Source organism: Aegilops tauschii, chromosome 5 (assembly GCF_002575655.3).
Source record: "Aegilops tauschii subsp. strangulata cultivar AL8/78 chromosome 5, Aet v6.0, whole genome shotgun sequence".
In the NCBI taxonomy this organism is placed as follows: Eukaryota; Viridiplantae; Streptophyta; class Magnoliopsida; order Poales; family Poaceae; genus Aegilops; species Aegilops tauschii.
Window position 1 is genome coordinate 34,211,388 of NC_053039.3, and position 13,276 is coordinate 34,224,663.

Here is a 13,276-nt window from a genome sequence, read left to right on the forward strand (position 1 = left end):
GTCTATACTACTTTCCGTCCCTCCTTTCCTCATTGAACCACGTCCTAGATTCTTGCTCCAGCCCACCGCACCGTTCTTTCCTCTTTGAACCAAGACCTAGATTCGACTACAGATCGAAAAAGATCCACATGCAGCTAGAGCAACGACGTTTTCAAAGAAACTTATACCTTAGGTTCGTCGGGATGTGGCAAGGCGTGCGGCGGGAGGCCGGATCTGCCCACACTACGTACGACAGCGAGGAAGAAGGGGTCGGTGGCCCTCCCACACAGGCGCTGGGTGAAAGAGAACAGCGCAGCCGGCAGTGGATTGCCTCCCTAGCCGAAGGCGATAGAGTGAATGCTGCACCTCCTCCCCTTCCCAGTGCGACGGGATACGGACGCCTCCTTCACTAGTTGTGAGGGGGGGGGGAGAGACAAGAGGCCAACACAGTCTCGTTTAGATCTGGTGAAGAGGGACATTGAATATAGCAAACCCTAGCAAATGAACGCTGAGCCTCCAGCGTGTATATATATATGTAGTGCGGCGAGAGTGTGGAGAGTGCAAACCCTAGCGAACAAGCGTTGAGGCTCCAGCTTATATATATACTACTGTAGTACGGACTGAGCTCCGGTGCCTTCACTGCACCTGCTTTTGGCTGTATGACACGTGAGCCAGCCACATTTTGGGCCCACCTGTCATAAACCCAAAGGCAGGTGCACTAAGTCAATGAAGCTGCGTCCATATAGTACTCTCGTGTATACGACTAATATATAGTGGAGTGGTTTTCTTATTCTCTCCATAACAATCGTTTTAAATTGTGTAAGTACGAAACGAAACTCTTTATTTAACGTATAGTGAAGAAAACTACTACTACTTCCGATGAACTAGCGATCCACGCGTCCTGGTCGCACTTCCTGTCCTTCACGTGCGGTACACTACCCTCCCTTAAGTGAACAACCACACATGCGCCAAATTATCGGAAACGTGTGAGAGTGTGTACAAATAAAGAATTTTAATTTCAATTATCAGAAAGGTTTGAGAGTATTACAAAGTTTGACTTCAGTCAAATCTAATATGCAGAGTAAATAAAAATGGAGGGCTACTACGTCCATCCGGGTTTTTAGTCCACACCATTTTTTAAATCAGAGTTAATAGCTGGACAAATAAAATTACAGGGGAGCTGGAGGCAAAGTTGTGAGAAGGCTTAGAAATCAATACAAAACTTATGCTCTTAGTACCAACATCGATCCTTCTTCGAGGAAACATTTGGTTCATAGCCAATTGTGTGATAAAATTGCACCAACGTGAAAGACGACTGCGTCTCCAACGCAACCACGGTGAACTGACGAAGGATATCATCTTTGTGCGTAACAAGCAAAGAGCACTGATGGAAGACAACTTGTTTTTCATTGAAAATCGATCAGCTTTACCAGCCGACGCAACCATGAGGCGCAACCATGAGCATTGATAGGTCATCATGGTGATGCATCATCCATTTGGCATTAAGTTTGGGTGAGGCACCTATGAAGTTCGACAAATCCTCACTGTGGTTTGTTTCTTCTCAGTAATCAAGCTCGAGGAAGGAAGAACCACGTGGGAGAGGACAGTGAGGCGGAACAACAATGGCCATCCAATTTTGTGCAGTTCCACTAAAATTGAGGAAGACATGCCCGGGTATGGAGATATGCATCGCTGTTTCCAAAAATATAAAAAAGGGATATAGCAACGACATCTCAATTGTCAACAAGAATTAATGAAAAGTACACCAACAAACAGAAGCATCATAATTATCTTGATGGGAACTAAACCAGGATACCCGAGAAAAAAAGCATTTCTTCATTTAACCAGTGATAGTACTACCACCATATGGACAATGACCGCACAAACACCATGTACATTTTGTCGAATCAACATGTATACCTCCACCGAGGCATAAATCATGACAACTTTTCGAGTGGCATTTCCTCTATAATAGTACTAGTAGGTGATGTTGGACCAGCCGACGAACCCTAGCTACTATACATGGGGAGCTGGGGAGTAGTCGCATAGAAGAAAACCCGCACGCAGCGACCTGGGGAGCTGGATCAGTACAGGAAGTTATACCTCAGGTGGGCGAGATGTCGTTTAGGCGGGCGGGCGGGATCTGCCCACACGACGGCAGCGAACAAGGGCGCGGAGTATCTTCATCCGCGCCAGCGCCGGCTCCAAGAGGATGGTGCGCATCGGCTTCCTCCATCACCAACTGCGACAACGTCAACGCTGCACCTCCTCACCTCCCGCAGCGGACGGGATTCGGCCGGATCTGTGACCACCGGTGAGGAGAGAGATAGAGTGGACACTGTCATCTTGTTTTGATATGGAGAGGGTGAGAGAGTGAGACGCGAGAAACTCTATCAAACAAGAGGCTATAATGGAGTAAAAAAAATCTCTCCATAGCAGTGGTTTTAAATAGAATATGCGCGTTCCCGGAAAAAAGAAACAAAAACCGGTGGACAATTTTTTAACGTACCAAGAAAGAAAACTCGATCAAAAACACGCCCCCGCTTCCAGGTCGCGAGAGTCGTCGCGCACACACACATAGACATAGACATGCATATCTGTGTTTACGTAAAATTCCATTTCCATCTCCATCTCCATCTCCAATCATATTTGTCCAACTTGCACATTATTTACGTTGTTAATTATATACACAGCAATATTAACGTACAACATCTCTTGTTGGCGGACGTTCGGACCGCTGCCACGGCCGGTCCTGACCAACCCGAACCCTCTTATCACCCGCGCGTGCTTCCCGCCCGAAACGGTCAGTGCCGCATTCATGCCCGGCCAGAGCGGACGCGACCTCTCACTGGCGCCGGCATTGAAGCGGCGCGCCGGCCGAGAGAGCGTCGCCCGCGCCGCTTCCGGGTGCACGCGGCTGCTCCGCGTTCAAAGGTCGCAATAGCCGGCTACAACATGCATGTAAAAAGTTCTTGGGAGTCCGTGCTACAACTAGCTGTCCTCCCCCAACTCGTCAATCTCTTCCAGTAGTGCTAGTACTCCATGGCGCGATCCATCGACAAGCAGGCGGGAAAGTTATCGTATACTCGGTTTGCGGTGAGTGGCATGCCGAGCGACCGTGTGGGGTCGAGCCGTGGAGGAGGGTGAGACACGAACACGACATACGTGATTTAAACGTTGGTTTTGCTCGGTGGCGCGATCCAACGAAACGAAACGTTGGTTTCTCTCCGTTTCCATTTTTTCTCCGGAAAAACGGAAACTTTCCACTCCATTTTCATTCCTATTCCAAGGTTGCCCCGTTACAACATTCCGTCAAATACAAAGGAAAACTAACACGCATGCTGATGCATCTCAATGATTCATAGATCATAGCCAATATTTACTTCACAACTAAAGAAAAAAGTTGTGAGAGCGTGTACGAAAGAAAAACTACTGATGGGGTCACTACGACTTAAACCCTAAACCCTAAACATGATTTAATTTCCTGGCCAGGTAGAACCTGTCGAAGGAAAGACGGCTGGCACCCTCGGATCATACGATGCTTTTGTGCAGTTCCACTAAAATCGACCTGAGCATCCCTGATGGCAAAGATATTAAAGAAGTGTGATTAGAATAATAGTACTGGCACTAGTTCATGAGACATAAACTCATCACAAGTAGAAGCCGGTAGAAGTAGAGAAAGATCGACATGGAGATGGAGCTACGGTAGTGGAGCAAACTGGCTCCAAAAGGAAGATGGACTACCTGGGACGTTGGGTTGTAGCTAGAAGGGCGGTTGGGACGCGGCATCGGCCCATACTGCGGTGACCCCCGATTGGGACGCACCGACTATGGGTTTTCTCCCTCGCCGATGTCGACCGCGTCTACGCAGAACATTGTTCCCTTCCCCCAGCTGCGGGATCAGGCCCGTCGTTCTATGCTTGTGAAGAGAGCAACCTAAGCAAGCAGGCTTGTAGCTTAGGCTCCTGCTAGTGTATATATAGTGGTTTTCTTTTTCTCTCCATATCAACCATTTTATATTGCGTACGTGTCATTCAAGAGTGAAATGATGGTTGCTTCTTCCGACTAACTTACTGTGTGATTTGACTGCTCCTTACTGGCCCCTACACGTACCCCCCTACGTGTATGCATCAGTCAGACGTACACATGGACGCAAAAACGCGCACGACGCCCTAATGCATGCATGTCCGAGCACACGACGGAACACACACGGTCGCGCTCAAGTGCTCAACCTACACGTGCATGCACACACATACTCAGTCAGGGTGAGCTAGTGACCGTATAAACACCGGAATACATATATATTGAGCGCAATGAGCGTATTATGAAGTCCACTGACCGTATTTTTACAAATATACAGTGATAGACAGTGTATTTATCTCGTCTGAAATTAAGCCATATTAACCGGAGAGGAGGCAGTATGGACTAGCATTACTTTGCTGTGTCCCGTCAACTTGCCGAACGAGGAGAAGGTTGCAGGACGGGAGAAGCTTGCGCGCGGTGGCTCGCAGGACAAGGAGAAACTGTTGACTAATGCAAGCTCTCCCTCGCTCAGGCGGTGGACGTGCAACAGTTAATTCGGTGTTAGATTGCCAGAAGCATACACTATACTACTAGTGCTATTATTGTTCGACTTCCCGAATAGGCGAACAGCCAAGCGCAAAGTTTACTAGTACTAGTACTACTACTATAGTCTATAAAGGTATGTACTATACTAGTACTAGGAACCGGATGGAGGAGCGTCTGCACTCTTATTATAAATTTAAAATGTGATAAAGCAATCTTCAACACATTTGGTTCTCTTCAAGGGTTCTCGCATGTGATAATGGTAGTTGATTGCATGGAACACTCGCCACAGTTCTCGCTTAATTCTGGCTCATATCCTGTTACAAATAGTAGCGCTCGGTAATATTTCCTCTTTTTTGTTATTCAGCATGTAAACAGGTCAGCAAACCTTGCGGCGCATCTTCGTGCGAACCGTGCTTGCTGCACTTTGAATGTGGCCGAGAGCTGGCTTGATGAAACACCTCGCTTCCTACTTCTTTTTTTTGCGGGGTACCTCACTTCCTAGTGACCAGTGTCTTGGCTGATCGTCCTAAGAATGCTTATATATGAATAAAGCTCTCTCATTTACCCGCAAAAAAGATTAAGCCATATTAACCGGAAAGGAGGGAGTATGGACTAGCACTACTTTTTGGTGTGTCCCGTCAACTCGCAGAACGAGGAGAAGCTTGCAGGACAAGGTGAAGCTCGCTTACGCCTTTTGACTAATGCAACCTACCCTCGGTGGACATGCATCAGTCCATTCGGTGTCAGATTGTCAGAGGCATACACTGTAGTACCCAACATGCGGAGTACCATCATTGTTCGACTTCACGAAGAGGCGAAGAGCCAAGCGCAGTAGTACGAGTAGTACTACTACTAGAACCGCATGGTGGAGCGACTGTACTCTTATTTTTTATCTCTGATAAAGTACACGTTTATTCCAGAGGAGGGTGGAAAACGGCAGCCCAACATGTAATGAATGATATTGATCAACCAACCATGCTCGAATATATCTTGGCCTCCGTGCGAGCCCGTCTGTGTGTTCTCGCTCCTCGTCTCTCTCAAGGAACGGCGGGTTGGCTCTTTGCCGTCAATTGAGATCGGTTTGCTCACACTCCTGTCCCACATGTCAGTGATATGCCAAGAGGAGGTGCGTTGACCGACTGGCCATACGCGTACTTGGTTTTGCACCTTCATACTACTCCTCCCTTCGTCACAGTTTATAGGGCGCGCTTCATTATGATGCATTTCTCTCAATGCATTTCCACCACCAGAGAGACTTTAGACGCGTTTGGTTTAATGCTCAATTAATTAGGGCGTGGTAACCGCAATCAAGTCCACAATTTTCTCTCCATGTACTGTACTACTACTATGGAGTGGAGTAAGTGCATGCATGTGTGTACCCGGGGTGGAAGCACTGCATGCATGTTTGTACGCATTATTCCGTCTAGTAATAGACGCCGTGCTATAACTACCAATGCTATTTTTCAGGCCAATCGCTAGTCGCCTTGGTCCCATAGATTTTTTTCTTTTTTCTGAAGCGCGCTCTATAAACAGTGACGGATGGAGTAGTATGAGAGGATTCAAAGAAGAGCGTATTGATGGTTGCTTCTTCAGAGCAACTTACAGTGGGAAAGGTGGGGCTTATGATTTGACTGCTCATTACTCACTATTAATGCGGCGCAACGACCGGGCCGAGTCTCCCATGCGGTTGTGCACTACCCCCTCGGTTCTTAAATATACTCCGGAGTATTTGTCTTTCTAGAGATTTCAAAGAGTGACTACTCAAATATTTGTCTTTTTAGAGATTTCAAATGGACTGGCACATACGGATGTATATAGACATATTTTAGAGTGTAGATTCACTCATTTTGCTCCGTATGTAGTCACTTGTTGAAATCTCTAGAAAGACGAATAGAATATTTAGGAACGGAGGGAGTACACATACGAAGCAAAATGAGTGAATCTACACTCTAAAATATGCCCGTTTGAAATTTGTAAAAAGACAAATATTTAGAAACGAAGGAGTATAATTTTGTGCATGGCACATGGACCCGGATGATGAAGAGGCTTCTGGCAATGCTATCAAGCTTCCATCATTTGTTTACACAATTGACGTACTATACAAATAATTTTCCAGCGACATGAAATTGTACAATGGTGCGAGCTTTCAGCTTTTGTTTCGCGTGTCTTGCCATCGATGCTCTTTCGGAAACAATAAAAAACTAACTTCCTTGCTAATGCATGTCAATTATTAGCAGATCAGAGCTAATAATTACATCACAACTGAATACAGAGTTGTGAGAAGGTGTTAAATTAAAATTGATCCATGCTTTCATTGGCAGCAACGTCCCCCCAGCTCTGTCTAAATCAACAAGGCATGTTGGGAAAAAAGTAGCTGTCTGGAGCATGCAACATTCCGATCATTTTGTGCAGTTCCACTAAAATAGAGCTGAGCGTCCCTGTTCCAAAGATATTAAGTGTGATTACGATAATAGAGGACTGCTGATGAAACAATAAACACACAAATAGAAGCCGGTCACCTTTGCAGTCTCTCTTAAGACTAACTAGTTGGAGAAGATTAGGCTCGGAGTTGGATGAGGAGGATAGAGCAAAACCAATCTCCCTTTGTGTAGTCGCACTGGAATGTAGAGACGTTGCCCGTGTGACATTTTAGTACAACTGCACAAAATACTCTTAGGAAAAAAGTGATTTGTGCAGTTCACCGAAAGGTCGCAATAGCAACGAGGTGAAATGGATAGCCCTGTTTGCAAAAAAGAGGTATAAAGGAAACAATTACTGGCCAATAACAGTTGATGACACATGCGACGACAAAAAAGAAGCATATTCCTTGTCCTAAGGGAAGATAACAACACGGTTGTGTTTGTCTAAAACGGTGTGAGGACGAGAATGCAATATGGAAAGTACGCCGGATGAGCTACGTTTTGGGCAAAGAACTATGGAAGATCCACATGCAGCGACGTGGGAAGAGGGGCAGTGGAGCAAGGCCGGAGGGGATACCTAGAGGTCGTCGGGATGTAACTAGGTGAGCGGCGGCGGGCGGAATCTGCGAGCAGGTGGCGTAGGCCCTGCCGCGCCGGAGCTTGGTCAGAGAGAATGGCGTGTACCGCAGATCGGGACGTGCTGCCTCGGCGCCGTTGAACGGAGAAACGATGCACTTCCTCCCTTTCCCCCGGCGGACGGGATGCGGCCGGATCAGTGACCAACGGTGAGAGAGAGAGAGGCCACCGCAGCCTTGTGTGAGATACTCTGAAGAGCGACAAACCAGGCAGGCAGGCTCCATTGTATATAGTGAGCGGACTACCTTTTTCTCCATAAAAATCGTCTTATATTCTGTGTACGTGCCATTGAGCGCTATAACTTTATTTAAAAATAACGCGGCAACGCGTCAAGTCGAACTTTGTTTCATGCACGCGTGGTACACGACCTCCCTAGGTAAACAACCACTACAGGCGTTCAAATTAGCACGTGGGCTGCCATTTCGTAAAGAAATGAGCTCTACCGTGTACCCGCGCTGGTGTGGCTGGGCACGAAGCATGAGTACGTGCACGGTGCACCTATTCTCTTCTTGTATACGTACACCACCTACGTGGGGTTGTGTGAGAGAGATACAAACCTAGAGAGATATAGTGTGTGGGTTCTTGAGAGTTTTGGGGGGGGGGGTCAATAAAAAAATGTAACATATGCAATGTGTGTGAAATAGAGTCCTGGATATAACATATATATAGAGGGGGCGATCCACGAGAAGAGAGTCGAGGTATCATCGGCTTGAGGTGTCCATAGAATCGAAGAGAGGGATGATGTGTGTGTGTGTACGCGCACGATCGATAAAGAGTGCCATCGAATTTGTGTGTGCCCACGTCAAAGATATAGAGTGGCTGGCCTACTGGAACGTGAGAGGGGACATGTGCAGTTTGTCTCTGTGGCATGGATACCTACCTGCAGCACTCGACTATCGGTGTGTGGTGGGGGAAGAGGGAGGCCCAATTAACTATAGAGGTACAATGGCTGGTATATGTGTGGAGGAGGAGAGAGGCCTACCTCATGTATTAAGGAGATCGATCTGCCTCATGTATGAAGGGAGATTGATCAGCATCCATGCATATGTGCAGGAGAGGAATAAGGTTGGGAGAGAGACAGAGCTAGAGTGTTGGAGGGGGTGGTAGTGGAGTTGCTTGTAACAAATGGTGGGATAGGCTTGCTAGACAAACGGAGGGCACGCCCGCAATATCAATAAGAGAGGAGATGGCTGGTTGTTGTCTGTGCACGTGCGTGTGAGAGACGGGTCAGGAGGCATGCACGAATGATGAGGGGGGCGATGTGGCTATGGTAAGCAGACTAACTACATAGGAACATCAATCGCCCTTTGTTAGAGAAAGGAGAGACATAACTTGTGAGGTATGTCGATCGATGGGGGGGGTAGTTAAAGTTGATCTAGGTATATGTTGGGAGATCGATCGGTATACATGCATGTGTGTGTTAGAAGCAAATGAGGCACGAGGAGAGGATAGAGAGAGAGGGATGCATGTAGGAGGTGGTACGAGAGGCATACTATATCGAGGGGGGAGGAGTGTGCGAGTACGAGAACGATGAAAAGAGTGGTGGGAGTGAGGCATGGACGGTGACAAGAGAAGAGGGGAAGCTTGTGTTTGTGCCAGGCACACCTGGCTAGAGAGGCATATCGATCGATGTGTGCTGTAAAGAAGGAGCTGGGGGGCCTACACACACCGTGGGTGAACGACCTAAAGTGAAAAGATGAATTTGCGTGATGGAGCTAGAGAATGCTGAGGGAGGGTGAGAGGGATGCGGGCGTGTGCATGCACAAGAGAAAGTTAGCGCTAGCTACAAAGATAAGAGGGTTGTGTGGGTGTAAAAGACGAATAGAGATCATATATACTTCATTATAAAAAGCAAATTTGGATATTTGAAGAATTTATCATAGTGTTTTAAACCGACGCATGTGTGAATATATATAACGGTGATACACATGGTGTGGTTATGAACATGTTATACTACATTTAATATATTTTATCTCTACTCTTATAAAAAACAGAGTCGTTGATGATGGTGTGTCTGCCATCCTGCATTATAGGCCGTCCGATTTATATCTGGCGGATAGTAAGGAAACTATGATGGTTGAAGTTGGCAACAATCATGATTGTAGATTCTTATTGAAATAGAGAAACGAATTCAAATTTATTTCGAATTGCAGCAGTAGTATAGACATTTGGAATGCACTAAAATGTTCGTATGAGTAGGTTACATGCATTATACAACAAGCGAAAAAATTTAATCGGGCATAACATGGATTCATACTCCCTCCTTCCATCTATATAGGGCATAATGAGATTTTTAAGACCGCCTTTGACTATTGACAAGATTAATAGTACATGACATGCACAATGTGAAAATTATATCATTGAAAGAACCTTTCACAGACGAATTTAACGGTGTGCTTTGTGTAAGTTGCATGTCATATATCATTGCTCTAATATTTGGTCGAAGTTAGCATCAAAAAATGCATTAGGCCCTATATAGATGGAAGGAGGGAGTAGCTTTGAATAGCATTTGTATAGTAAAACGGGGCAAGACTCTCTCTTTGTGTGGTGTGAATAGTTTTATTTTTTTCGTTTTCTTTTGGTTGAGGGAAGTGCGAATTGATTTGGTACGTACAAGTACAATATTAATACACGTTAGGCTTGTCCCTAAAATTCAACCCGCGTCTTGTTATATCCCGAAAATTCAGATATCATGCTCCCAAAACTGGCGCCTTCACAACCCGCGCCTTGCTATCCCGAAATTACAAGCTGCCAAATCCCGACACGTGAAATTCCCCTTCTAACCCTGAGCCGAAAGGGCCGCTAGTTCAAATCGGTGGGGGTAATTTTGTAACACACCCTACATTTTGGACAAGCGTGTCCCTAAGTCATGCTTCACCCCCTCCCATCGCCCCCTTTTCGCCATTCGAAATCCCAGGCCGCCATAACCTCTCCGCTCCAGCCACGAAACCCCACCCTCCTCCGTCTGCCACATCACCGTTGCCTAGCCGGAGCCTCTTCCCCGACGACGCCGTCCACCGCAACAGCTCGACGTCCCTCATCCACCTCCCTAGATGAGGATCCGTCGTCCATCTCGCCGTCCGCCGGTTCAGCCGCCCGTCCTCCACCTCCAAGGAGCTGCTCCGACGATCGCCTCGTCTATCGCGGCTGCTCCATCCCCACAGCGCCGCCTTAACCTGCTCCACCGGAACCGCAGCATCCTCACCGACTCCTCGGACGAAGCCGAGGCGTACTCGGCGCCACCAAAGAGGTTGTACACTCATCGCATCGCACCTTCTCCTTAACTCGACCTCCCGGCGCCGACGGTGCTCCATCCCACACCCCCATGGAGCGGCTACCTTGAAGACGGCGCCGCGGGCGACATCTCCACGGCGGCTCTCCCCCAGTGCGAGGCCCCTTCGGCGGCGGCGGCCATACCAGCCGGATCTGCTACTGCTGCTCCGGCTCTCGCTCGCTCGCGCTGCTGCTGCTGCTCCGGCTCTCGCTCGATCGCTCGCTCACCCAGCTGCTACTGCTGCTCTCTCCCTCGCTCGTGCTGCTGCTCTGCTCCGATTAAGCCACACTTCAGTCGACTGAGTCGACTTTTGGGTCAGTCGATTTTCAGGGGTTGGGGGGCTAGCTGGAGTTAAGGAAGAACCACCCACAGTGGGGACGGGGGCTCACCGGAGAGGTACCCCACTATCTATCTTAGGGTTCAGGGTGGGTGGGCGGGGGGCCTAGACACTACTAGGAAAAGGGCTATAGATGGAATGGCCACTAATGGCGCACCAGACATTTGGTGCGCCATTGCTATGTAGCAGTGGCGCACCATCTGCTGGTGCGCCATTAGTGTGAAATACACTAATGGCGCACCAGACACACGGTGCGCCATTAGTAACAATTTTTATTTTTTATTTTTCCAGACATACTAATGGCGCACCACGGCACAGTGCGCCATTACTAGTTCTAACTAGTAATGGCGCACCAGCCACATAGTGCGCCACTACAATTTTTTTTTATTTTTTACTTTTTTGCAAAACTACTAATGGCGCACCTGGGGACAGTGCGCCATTACTAGTTTAAGCTAGTAATGGCGCACTGCTCCCTGGTGCGCCATTAGTGTCTGTTTTTTTGCAAAACTACTAATGGCGCACCACCAGCAGGTGCGCCATTAGTAACCAGGGTTACTAATGGCGCATTAGGTGGTGGTGCGCCATTAGTAACCTGGGACGAGCTAGATATTTTGGACAGCCACACCTACCCACTCACTTTCCCCACTTCATTCTCTCCTCCTCCTTCTCCAAGCTTGTCTCGGCTGCCTCCTCCTCCTCACCTCATTTGCACCATAAATTCATCCAAATTAAGTGGTTAAACCCCCTTTTTTTGATAGGTAAGTAATGGGGAAGCTATCTTTATGTTGTTCTCCCTCCAAGAACAACGTGCACATGCACTTTTTATGTCCTAGCTAGATCTATGTATGTTTGTGGTGTTGCATATGTCTGTGGTGTTGCATATATGTTTGTGTTTGCAGGTACTGGTATTTGAAATGCGATAGTTGCCAATATTTTGCCGGAATGTTGATTCATTTCTGTTTCGGCGAGAATTTTGGCACTATGCATTCTTTTTGGTCCTATTTTTAGGGAAAGTCATGCCAAAAATTTTCTTGGTTCTAAAATATCGTTTTGCTCTACCCCGCAGGCGACCATGGTCCGCACGATGACCGAAGGCATCGTGAATAGGTTTTTGAGCTCCGCGAAGGCCGAGATGCTTGAAAAGAACGAGACGGAGATAAGATGTCCGTGTCGAAGATGCAAGCTGAAGAGCCTTATTGCGGACCCGGATTCCGGGCAGGTGCGGGACCACCTGCTCTTGCGTGGTTTCATGGATGGCTATCGGTGGCAAGGTGATGAAGATGACTATGAAGTCGTCCATGGGTGTCGGGCAAGAAATGAGGATGGGCAGCAAGACAACCACCGCGGCTCGGGCGGGCGAGAAGACGAAGAATCTCCAGGACATGATCACGACGGTGATGCTGTACACAGTCATCATGTAGAAGATGCCGGACATGATGATGAGGAAGATGCGGAAGCAGACGAAGGGCATGATCATGAAGATGAAGATGCCGGCGGAGCAGACGACGATGGACCATTGATGGGCTGGGTGCAGGACCCTCATATTCAAGAGCTGCTTCTCAAGCAGACGGATAACGCAAGAGCTGCCGCCCGAGAGAAAGCCAAGCTGGATCAACTGGAGATAGACGCGGTTACTCCATTGTATGAAGGATGCAGGCCCGAGGATACCTGCCTGAAAGTAACGCTCATGGCTCTGGAGATGAAGGTAAAACACAAAATGACCGACGCCTGCTTCGACGAGAACATGTCATTCTGGCACGAACGTCTTCCCAAGGGGAACAAGTGCCCGACCAGTTTCGAGGAGGCGAAGAAAATCGTGTGTCCTCTGGATTTACCGCACGTGAAATACCATGTGTGCATGAACAATTGCATCATTTATCGGGACGAGCACACGGAGTCTACCATATGTCCGGTGTGCGGCGTCACTCGATACAAGAAGAGGAAGAAAGCTCCTCGAAAAGTGGTGTGGTACTTTCCGATCACTCCTCGTCTGCAGCGGTATTTCGCGGACCCTAAGGTAGCAAAGCTCCTGCGTTGGCACGCGGATAGGGAGGAGAAGAA